Here is an 11212-nt window from a genome sequence, read left to right on the forward strand (position 1 = left end):
CACCCAGAAAAGTCTGTTGGTCTCTTGTCTTTGTCCTGTGATAACAGAGAAAATGGCCTGAAAATATGAAGATTTATCTCAGAAGCCTGTGATTGTAAGTTGACCAGTTAATCTTTTTCAAATTTTCTGTAATGCCTATGCATTGTTTTATAATCAGAGAAACTATTTTTTTAAAAGATTTTTTCTTTATTTATTTGACAGAGATAGAGACAGCCAGCGAGAGAGGGAACACAAGCAGGGGGAGTGGGAGAGGAAGAAGCAGGCTCCCAGCGGAGGAGCCCGATGTGGGACTCGATCCCGGAACGCCGGGATCACGCCCTGAGCCGAAGGCAGACGCCTAACGACTGCACTACCCAGGCATCCCCAGAGAAACTACTTTTTAAAAGCATTTGATAACTTAACAAATTTAATGGTTTTGGAACAGGAGCCTACTTTAGTAAATTATGCAATGGATTTAAAAACTATGAGCACAAGTGTAAGAGACTGTAAAAGAGCTGCTACTTTATGACTTTTTTGTTGTTGCTTTCTCAGCCTGTTTCCCCATACAGCAAACTTCACTCTCCCTTTGAGAAACGTTTCAGCCAGGCAGTTCCCACTTTCCTACTTCCCGACACTTTGACCATGTGCTGACAGCAATCCGAGTACCCTCCTTATTTACCTTCCTAATTCCTGCCTCTCAAACTTCATCTTATGGTCTAGCACAGACATGGTCTTGGATGATGATGATGACGATTCACCTTCATCAGCTGCTTTCAGCACTCAGCTCTTTTTTTCTTCCAATTTCTGTAGCATTTATTCACATGGACTTTAGTGGTTTAGTACTTAGTGGTTCCTTGATGTTCAATAATCACCTTAAATGTAGGTTCCATACCTTAGAGTTTTATAACTTCACTGAACCTAAGTAGAAGTGGAAATATAGTAGATGCTCAGGAAATCGTCACCGACGGAGGAGACATGCTGCAGTAACGAGACCGCGCTGAACACATGTGCTTTATCTCATTTGCAAGATGACTCTTCGAACTCTGGTTTTTTCCACCCAAGAATATACAACTACACTTACTTTTAAATATATATATATCTAAAACTAATTAAAACAAATGAAAATGTATAGTGATTATATTAAAATCAAAGATGATACTGTACCACAGTCCTTTTTTTATTCTTCATATGGCTATTTTCAAATAGGATATGGTTCTCCACAATAATTTCCCGTGTCTATACTTAACACCACTATCCTGGGATTTTTTTTAACCTGACATCCTCAATCTTCTCCAGCAACTTGCCACTGGATTTCAGTTAACGATACCGGACTTTCACACATACTTATTCTGGCATTTTCTTCCATAGTTTGCTTTGGAGATAACTGCTAACTTATTGAATCACTGTTCACTTTGGTCTTTGCTAAATACCAATTTCCTGTCTCCATTTACAATAAAAGTCCTTTCCCACTTTCCTACTTCCCGACACTTTGACTATGTGCTGACAGCAATCTGTTAGTTTTTATAAATGTTAGATCACTGCTTCCATTTTCTCTTTACCTGAGAGTTTTAAAATACTGAGGTTGTTACACATAATTGACTTTATCAACCCATTAGCAACCAGGTTTGACTCTGTATTCACAGAGGTTGCTTCCGTTAGGATTATGGGTATCTCTTATAACAGGCCCAGATCAGTGGCTACCCAGACTGTGGACATAAGCATCCCAGGGTTACCTGGACATGGGAATGCCAAGATGTCAGGAACACAGGCTCTCAATCAGGTCACTCCACCATCCTCGATGCGTGTTTCTGTCTGACATTCAGACATCTTATTCCTTTTCAAGCCAGCAGAAATGAAAAGACATCTCTTTCCCAGTAGGGGTGTGACCTGGGAGTTTTGTGCATTATTTCACTCCTATCCCATTGACCATAAGTGGGTCATATAACCTCAAGTACTGGAGACAGAGAAGGAGCAAAGTCATACGTAGTTTGAAAGGGGCAAATGGTAATAAACAGCCAGCAGGGATCTTAGGGTGATTGTGTCCCTCATCAGTTAAATTGCAATAGGAAGGACCTGGTTTCATAAGCTCATGGGCCATGAATTCAGTCTGGAAGTTCGGCTGGCAGGTTAGACGTCCCAAGTGGGGTAGCTCAATAACGGGAAGTAGCCGGAAGTTTAGGCCAGGTACACTCTCAGAAGGTGCAGGCCATGGTCAGCATGTACGAGATTGCCCCCCATCCAGAATGGGGAATTGAGCTTATTTCTTAATTCATTAACTTCGACTAGGCCTTTCTTTCCAAGTGATGTGTCCAGATCTGAGCACAAAGTCAAGTATAGACACCCCCAAAGCAAACATTACAAAGGAAATGTAAATCTGGTTTCAAGCCAGGTGACGTTTGTTGCTGTGGGGCGTTCATGTGCTCCCCACTCAGATCTGTCTGAGGAATTGGAACATTTGTTTCAGTCCACTTTACCTAGAAGCCAAAGTAATGATACCCACGGAAAAAGAACTGAGACATAAGTGAACGACTCCCTCTACAACAGGGGATAACAAGGCCATCACAGATGGGTAGGGGAGGCAGAGACGCAGTCTCACCCAAAACCCCGCCTCTGGGGAGCAGACACACATAGGAGGAATCTCAGCCTGGAGTTTCTCCGAGGAGCGAGGTGTTTGTGTCCCACTTCAGGACCCGCACTAGAGCACGGAGGCCCCCAAATGTCTGGCTTTGGAAGCTAAGGGGGCCTATGTCCAGGGGCCCCCAGGGGCTGTGGAGTCTGAGATACTCCTTTTGAAGGGCTCCCAGGCTGACTCACTCCTCCCAGAGTTGGCTGGATTCTCTGTAAAGGAGATTCATTTGCTAATCTTAAAGTGTCTCCTGGAGGGGCGGGAAGCAGCGGACTTTCTTCAGAGGTGGAGGTGAAGGCAAGCACCATTTTTGCACGCTCCCCCTGCCTGGCTAGTGCAGAGACACAGCCGAACCCTTGCCGCACTAAGGCCGGGTCCCCAGGGCTCTCCTTCAGGCAGTGTGGTATTTGTGCAAGAACAGACATATGGACCAATGGAACAAAAAAGGAGCACATTTTGTATTTAATAAATGGCAGAGAGAAGAGTATGGAAAGGCAGAATTTGTCAATAAATTGTGCTGATGTAGATAAGTATATGGAAAAAAAAAAACACCATACATAAAAACGAAGTCCAGGTACATTAATGCTGAAATGTAAAAGGCAAAAGTACAAAGCATTTAGAAGAGAATATAAATAAATATACTGCAGACTTTTGGACAGTAATAAGGAATAAGGCACAACAGCACTAAACAGGAATAACGGATAAATTTAATGAGATTAAATTTACAGATTACTTTAAGAATAAGTGAAATAAGGAACTTGTCCCTCAGAAAGCACTACGAAAGAATGAATCTAAGTCACAAAATGGGAGAAGATATTTGCAACATAAATAACTGACACAGGGCTAGCATGAAAATAGAGAATAAAGAAACAACTTCTATGACTATGACATCTATGAGAGAGAATGGGAGCCTGGAGGAAATGTTTAGCCTGAGATGTCACCAGTGTCTCTTCTGTTTCGCTCTGTTTGTTAGAAGCTAGTCAGTATGGCCCCCGCAAGGAGAGTGTATTTGGACCACCTTCTGATGACAGGAGTGCCACAGAGTGTGTGGACCTACTTTATTATTTTTTTAAGGATTTATTTATTTATTTATTTGAGAGAGAGAGAGTGCAAGTGCCTACGTGCAAGTTGCAGGAGGGGCAGAGAGAGAGAATCTTCCAGCAGACTCCCTGCTGAGTGGGGAGCCTGTCGCTGGGCTTGATCTCATGACCCATGAAATCATTAACTGAGTCAAAACCAAGAGTCTGATGCTCAACTGACTGAGCCACTGAGGAGTCCCTGTGGACATACTTTAAAACAACTACAGCAATCAACCTTATTAGAAATTAGGAAAATGCAAATTAATCCTGTAATTAGGTGCTACTGATCTTCCACCAACATTGCTAAAATTAAAAAAGACAAATACTAATTATCGGGAAGGATGTAAAGTAGTAACTTTCATCACTACTATTAAAACTCTGAACTGATCCCTTGCAGCTCCTGCCGGGGGCTATACAAGCTTCGGGGAAGCGGGTTCAGGAGCTGGGTCCGGGGCGCACTGGGGAGGCAGGAACCTGGAGGACTGCTGGAACCACCTGCTTCTCAAGGGACAGAAACGAAACCATTTTCGTTTTGGAAAAACTGTGATACCGGAATTGAAAGTTGGCGAGGGTGCGCCTCTCACAAGCGCAGCCGCGGCGGGACGCGGGCCGTGCGGTCCGGAGATCAGCAAGTCGAAGCCATCCTCGAGTGTGAGTTCTATAGCAATACCTGCTGGGCTGTACCCAAGCAGTTTAACTAAATCTACTTCTGGATCTTTCATATTTGGTTAAATATGGCGATAGAAAATTCGCCTCGGAGGGGCGCCTGGGTGGCACAGCGGTTAGGCGTCTGCCTTCGGCTCAGGGCGTGATCCCGGCGTTATGGGATCGAGCCCCACATCAGGCTCCTCTGCTGTGAGCCTGCTTCTTCCTCTCCCACTCCCCCTGCTGTGTTCCCTCTCTCACTGACTGTCTCTATCTCTGTCGAATAAATAAAATCTTTAAAAATAAAAATAAATAAAATAAATAAATAAAATTCGCCTCGGAGAATCAGTCAGCCAGGGAAGCACAGCTAAGTTCCACATTCTCACCCTCCTCGGAAAAATCCCGCCCTTCTGCTGGTAAATCAAGACATTTCTGTAAACGAAGACTCATCCGACTGTGGCACATTGTCCTGGATTTGTGGAAACTCCTTGCGGATTCTCAGGGTGGGAACAATTGGAAATCCTGAGTGAGATGCCTCCTTCAGTTGAGGTGGTCTCTTACAGGATTTCATTTGTTACCCTGGTCTCTTACAGGGTAACAAATTCCACATTCACACCCATTACATCTTCCAGTAAAGGGGGGTCTTCAAATTATCTATTCTTTTGCACTACAAGTAGGTGCAAGTATAAGCCAATCCACAAGCAGTATTTTGAACAGAGATTTGGGGTCACAGGTAATAACATCAGATTTCAATTTTTATGACTGTACTTGGTACCTGGAAATATGGTAGGAAGATCAAGAAGGACTAAATACAAAGTGATGGAATTGGGATAACATTCTTTGGGAGACACAGAATGGAAATAATGAATTCAAGGAGATAAAGGATCAATGTAAAATCTTCCACAGAAGATTAAAGAAGGGTCTCTCTCTCGGTCTCCCTCCCTCCCTCCCTCTATCTCTCTGGGGGTATAGAGAAGTATTAAATTACTAAACTTTTTAGATTCCTTTGATACAAGTCACAATACTCTTCAGAAGAGTTTGAACATATGAAGAAAAATGCTACATGTCCAGTGAAAAACTGTAAGAGGGAATAGCAAGTTGTCAAAATTCTTTAAGGGGTTAAGAACGTCAGTGGAGTGTACAACACAGGGCCACTCACAGTCACCAGACATTTCCCTTCCTTTTTAATGACTCGCTTTTTTCTTTCACCAAGAAAAAAAAATTGGTAGATGTCACCAAATTTGGCAGATTCTTACTATTGTTCTCCATTGGTTGCTTTTCACGTTTCTTCTCTTGTTTTTTTTTTTTATCATTTATTTATATTTTTATTGTTTCTTTGTTCCTCTTTGTATCCTTTTTGGTTATTTTTTGGTGCCCAGTAAATAAGAGCTGACAGATTTCACTAAGCATTCCCTAAATATTTATTAGAAGCAATCTGTTGGTTTCTTGTGTTTATTTTCCCTTTCTACAACTGTACCCAAATAAGGACTGTTTTCTTGAAGCCATTTACATCCCTTCTCTAGCTACCTACAGACAACATAAACAGGTGCTAGGTGAATTGACTGAAGAGGTTAAGCACCCGCTCAGTTGCCCCTCCTGAAGGCAGGAATGAATCCACCACTCTATTAAGCTTGCTCCTATTTATGCATATGGATAAGACAGCTTTCCCAGAGCCTGGGTAGCTCAGGTGGCAGAGCATCAGACTTTTAATCTGAGGGTCCAGGGTTCAAGTCCCTGTCCAGGTGCTGTGGTACTTGCTTACACTTGGTCTGAGAGTTCTCAACTTTTGTCTTTCAAAGAAGGGAATTTGGGTTCCACTTTGACGACTTTTACCCATTTACAGTGAGAAAACACCAAAAAGTCAGTTACCTTCAACCTTAACCAGTAGCTGAGATTTGCTATTCTCTACCAAGCAAAAGATGACTTTAGTGCTTTTTATTAGAGATTTCCCCCAGGAGCACAGTACAAAAGGCTTACAGTCCAAGGAGTAGAAGAAAGCTACCCCTCTAGACTAGGGTGTTTTAGAAAAGGAACTGGAAACGATCTTTTTTGAGTAAAGTGTTCACTGTGTCAAAACCCGGGACCTTTAGATTCTCAGTCCTTCACACTCACAATTGAGCTACTTGGCAGATGGGGAGAGCTCTCTGCCAAGACTTGGCGACGTCACATTCTAATTCTAAGACAAATGGTGCTGTGTTACCTGACAGATACTGCAGTAAGGTCTTAGGTGAAATACTCATTCTCCCCAGAAACCCAGGGACACTTTGCCATTCATTGCTGCAATTTTGGCCAATTGTGAGTTGATGGTGCAGTTGACTGCTCAGTGGTTTGTATTTTTCTCTAGAAATACACATTTCCCCTCCCTCTCTGCCTAAGGATAGTACTTCCCATTCCCTTTGAAGATGCTGTGATGGTTTACATAGAAAATCCAAGGAACCTGAAACAAACAAAAACCTCCAGCAAAGTCACAGAATACAAGATCAAAATAAAAAAAGCAATTGTATTTCTATACACTAGCAATAAGCATGTGGGCATGAGAACCAAAATACAGTATCACTTACATCACTTAAAAAAATTACTTCGATGCAAATCTATCAGGACATGTACATGCTCAAAAATACAAACTGCAAAGGGCTGATGAGAGAAACCAAAGACCTAAATAAATATATATTCTGTGTTCATTGAAGACTCAGACATGTCAAGTCTTCTCAAAATTAGAGACAGGTTTAACATAATTCCTATCAAAATCCAGGTGAGTTATTTTTGTAGATATGAATATGACTTTTCTAAAATTTATATGGAAAGGCAAATGAGTCAGAATAACTAAAAAACTTTGAGAAAAAGAGAAATAAAGTGGAAGAAATCACTCTTATTATTTCAAGACATTTGACAGCCACAGTAATAAAGACTGTACATTATTGGCCGAGGGATAGACATAGAAGTCAATGAAACGGTACAGAGAACCTGTAAATCACCAGATACAAGTACCGATAAGTTACTTTCGACAAAAGTACAGAGCAATTTAGTAGAGGAAGGAAAGCCTTAGCCTTTTCCAAAAAAGTGGTGGTGGAGGAATTTGATACCCACAGGCAAAAAAAGCACGAATCTCAACATAAACCTTACACTGTATTAAAATTTTAACCGGAAATTACAGATTTAAAGTAAAACATAAAAGAATAAAACTTTTGGGAAAAAAATAAGAAAATTTGGAGGACCTCAGGCTTGGAGAGTTTTAGACATGACACCAAAACACACCCATAAAAGACAAATTTGACCAACTGAATTTCATTAAAATTAAAAGGTTTTTCTCTGCAAAGGACCCCCTTAAGAGGATAAAAAGGTAAGTTACAGGTGGGAGAAAATGTTTGCAAAACACATATCTGGCATAAGACTCATACTAGAATATACAAAGAACTCTCAAAACTCAACATTAAAACAACAATCAATTAGAAAACGGGCAAAAGACGTGAAGAGACATTTCACCAAAGACGATATACAAACGGCACATGAAAAGATGTTCAATATTACTAGTCATGTAGGAAATGTGAATTAAGACCATGATGAGGTATCAGTGCACATCTGTGAGAAGAGTTAAAAGAACAGATTTTATTTGTTCGGCACTGCGTATGGCCGGCCAGGACGCAGAGACCCTACACCTGTCTGTCACCCATGGCTGACGGGAATAGGAGATGGTGCAGCCACTCGGGAAAGCGGTTTGGCAGTTTCTTAAGGAAACTACACATAACACTCACTATACAATCCAGCCATTCCACTCCCAGGCATCTATTCCAGAACAATGAAAACTTAGGGCCACACAAAAACCGTGCACTGTGCCTCAGAGAAGCCTTATTTGTAATAGCCCAAACTGGAAACAACCAGCGGGTTTCCCAGTGGGGGACTGCTTACACAAATTGTGGTACATCTATTCTGTGGGGTACAGCTTGGCAGTAAAAACACGAACTACTGATGCATGCAGCAAGGTAGATGGATCCAGGAGCACTGTGTTGGGTGAAGAAAGCCAATCTTAGAAGGTCACATGCTTTTTGATCTCACATATACGTCAGTCTCAAAATGACATTACAGAGATGAAAAGCAGATTGGTGGTGACCAGGAGTGAGGGATGGTGGGGAGTGGCGGGTGGGTGTAAGTATAGGGAGAGAGCATGGGAGAGATTTTTGGGGTAATGCAATGGTTTTGTATCTTGGTTGCAGTGGTGGTTGCACAAATCTACACATACAACAAAATGACAGAGAAGGACAGAACACACACAGCAATGCAAGGTGAGAATTACCCATCCTAGGAAAAATGAAAGGGAACTTAATATACAAATATCTTGGAGCTATTCACAGAAAATGGAGGGCAGGTGGCATCTATCCAAAGCCTTTGGATGTATTGGTCCTGCCATTTGAACAAAAGCTTGAAGAAGGTGTGGGGGGGTGGTAAATCCTATAGAGATATGAGGTAAGAGTTCTCCAAGGAGAGGGAACCATCAGAACAATAGGTTGGATGCAAGAATCCTTCAGCAGATGAAGGGAAAAAGAAATCACCTCACAGATGTAGGACATAGGTGGAAAAAACTGAATCGGAGAGGACTTCTTCAGACTGTGTGATATTCCTTCACCTACTGCAGGAATAAACACACAGAGAGGCATACAGAGTATAGACGCTGAGAAGTTAGCATATTTACTGTGTAATACCAAAAGGAAAAGCTGGTGTAACACGACCTTTCCCTTAACTCTTTGACTGCTGGTCCTACCTTCAGGAAAAGGTCCCTGTCTGCCACTGCACTCTCTGACCCCAGAGGGACAAGCCATTTCTAATACCATTATATAGGTGACAGTGTTTTTCAATCCACCTTGTGTCTCAGAAGTGAATGAGCGTAAAATCAGTATTTTAAAAAAAGGTCAAGACTGGTATTTTAGGTGGCTCAGTTGTTAAGCATCTGCCTTCGACTCAGGGCATGATCCTGGCGTTATGGAATCGAGTCCCACATCAGGCTCCTCTGCTGGGAGCCTGCCTCTTCCTCTCCCACTCCCCCTGCTTGTGCTCCCTCTCTCGCTGGCTGTCTCTCTCTGTGTGTCAAATAAATAAATAAAATCTTTAAAAAAAAAAAAGACTGGTATTTTAATAAATGAAATAGACAGTAATAGGAATAGGAATAGGAAATATCAGAATAAACCCCACGCAGTAAACTATTGTTTGGTGGAGTTCAGTTTCTCTCTCTCTCTTTCTCTCGAGATGGATAGATTCAGTTAGATATACTCTCTATTTAGACACGAATTTGTTTGTATTCTGTATTGAGCTGTGATTTAAAATGGATTTCTGACTCCGGGTTGCAGTCAGAAAATTTTTCAAGAAAACTGCTTTTTGGGAGAATACAGCATCTTTCGAAGACGGCAGCATCTCCTTGGGATAACGAAGATCTAGGAGGGTAAAAGCCGAAAGGAATAATCACGTTTCCCTTTTCTCGGATCCAGAGTGCCCCTGCGGGCTTAAGAGGAGCAGGTAGGTGCTTTCTGGTTCCTGTCTCTGGTCTCCCTCCTTCTTCACGCGAAGTCTGGGAAAACGAATCTGAATTCAAGACCACCCTTGTCCTGGTCTTGGCCTGAGGAAATCTTCGCCGAACGGAAGCTCCATCCCACCCGGACTGCCTTAAGAAGGCCCAAATCAAAGGCCCTTTTAAGTGAGAGCCTCCCTGGAAGCGAGGGCAGCCTGAAATTGACCGGAAGTGACTAGCGATGTTTCTCTGTCTGTCTCCGCGAGGGGACGCTGGTGTCGGGGCGCTACCCGGCTCCCGAGGCCGCGGCCGGACCTTCTGGAGCGGGCCGGGCAGGGGGGCGCGCCCCCGCTCGGCCCCGGGAAGGGCCGTGCGCAACCTCCGCCGCCGACCCCCAGCCGGCTGGGCTGTGCTGTGCGCGCCCCGGCTCTGCGCGGGGAATGGTTTGCGCGCGGCGGGGAATCGGAGAAGGATCCTGGGCTGGGCCGGCCGCTGCGCTCGCCACTCCTCGCCGGAGGAAAACGCCGCAGAGGCCGCTCCTTCAGTGTAATTGCGGACGGGGAGATGGAGTGAAGGCAGACGCCAGTGTGCCAGCCACCGCCTAGCCGTGTGCCTGAGCGAACTCATGACGCGCGTCATCCAAAAGTTGACATGAATAAACGTGAGGTTTACAGCCGTGCAGACGGGCCCTAGGACCTAGCGTCCTCACAGAGGCAGCGACGAATGAGGGCTGGTGTTCGGGGTCGTCCTAACAAGTTCTCTTAAAAGCCACAAAAAGTGGAAGCCTCTATCTTTATTAGTTTATCATTTTTTATTTCTCTATGTGTCACAACGGCTCCAGACGAGATCCAATTGCAGTCGTGGCCACCATGTAATCATTTGAGCAATAAGTTGGGTTTATTCCCTCTATTCCACGCGCACTGTCCTTGTGAAAACCTGCGCCCTTGCAAGCAAATAAAAAACCTCCTTTTTAAAATCCAAACGGTTGTCCTTGAGACTTTTGGAGAGGAAACAAGCGCGGTGGTCAATACGGTTCCCCTCTAATTGATGGTGGCTCAGGGCCCCGCTCCGGCTCCTCCTATTCCGCCCGAGTTTTGCTCGGCGCGCTCTTCCTCGGCTCTCTGAGCAAAGAGCGGCTCCAGAAAAATACATAAAATTAATAAAAAAAAAAAATTTCCGGCACGGACACTCTTTTGGTTGGAAAAGCGCCGCTTGGAAGGGAACGGCCCTGGCCACCTGGTCGTGGGAGAGCGGATCTCCGACAGGTGGAGAAGAGAGTGACAAAACCCACCAGAAGGGAAGGACTTAGAAAAAAAGAATCATTTTCTCAGGGTGGAAAAGGTGATCTTAATCATTAATAAACACAACAGAAAAGTTGGAACGTGG

The 11212-nt window shown here is 43.6% G+C and overlaps 1 non-coding gene across 1 annotated transcript; it reads left to right on the forward strand.

The window, feature by feature from the left end:
- The first annotated feature begins 6001 nt into the window (after positions 1–6001).
- TRNAK-UUU lies at positions 6002–6074 on the forward strand. The gene has a single exon. It is a non-coding gene; the product is annotated as a tRNA-Lys (tRNA).
- Positions 6075–11212: the final 5138 nt, after the last annotated feature.

This window comes from Ailuropoda melanoleuca, chromosome 5 (genome assembly GCF_002007445.2).
Source record: "Ailuropoda melanoleuca isolate Jingjing chromosome 5, ASM200744v2, whole genome shotgun sequence".
In the NCBI taxonomy this organism is placed as follows: Eukaryota; Metazoa; Chordata; class Mammalia; order Carnivora; family Ursidae; genus Ailuropoda; species Ailuropoda melanoleuca.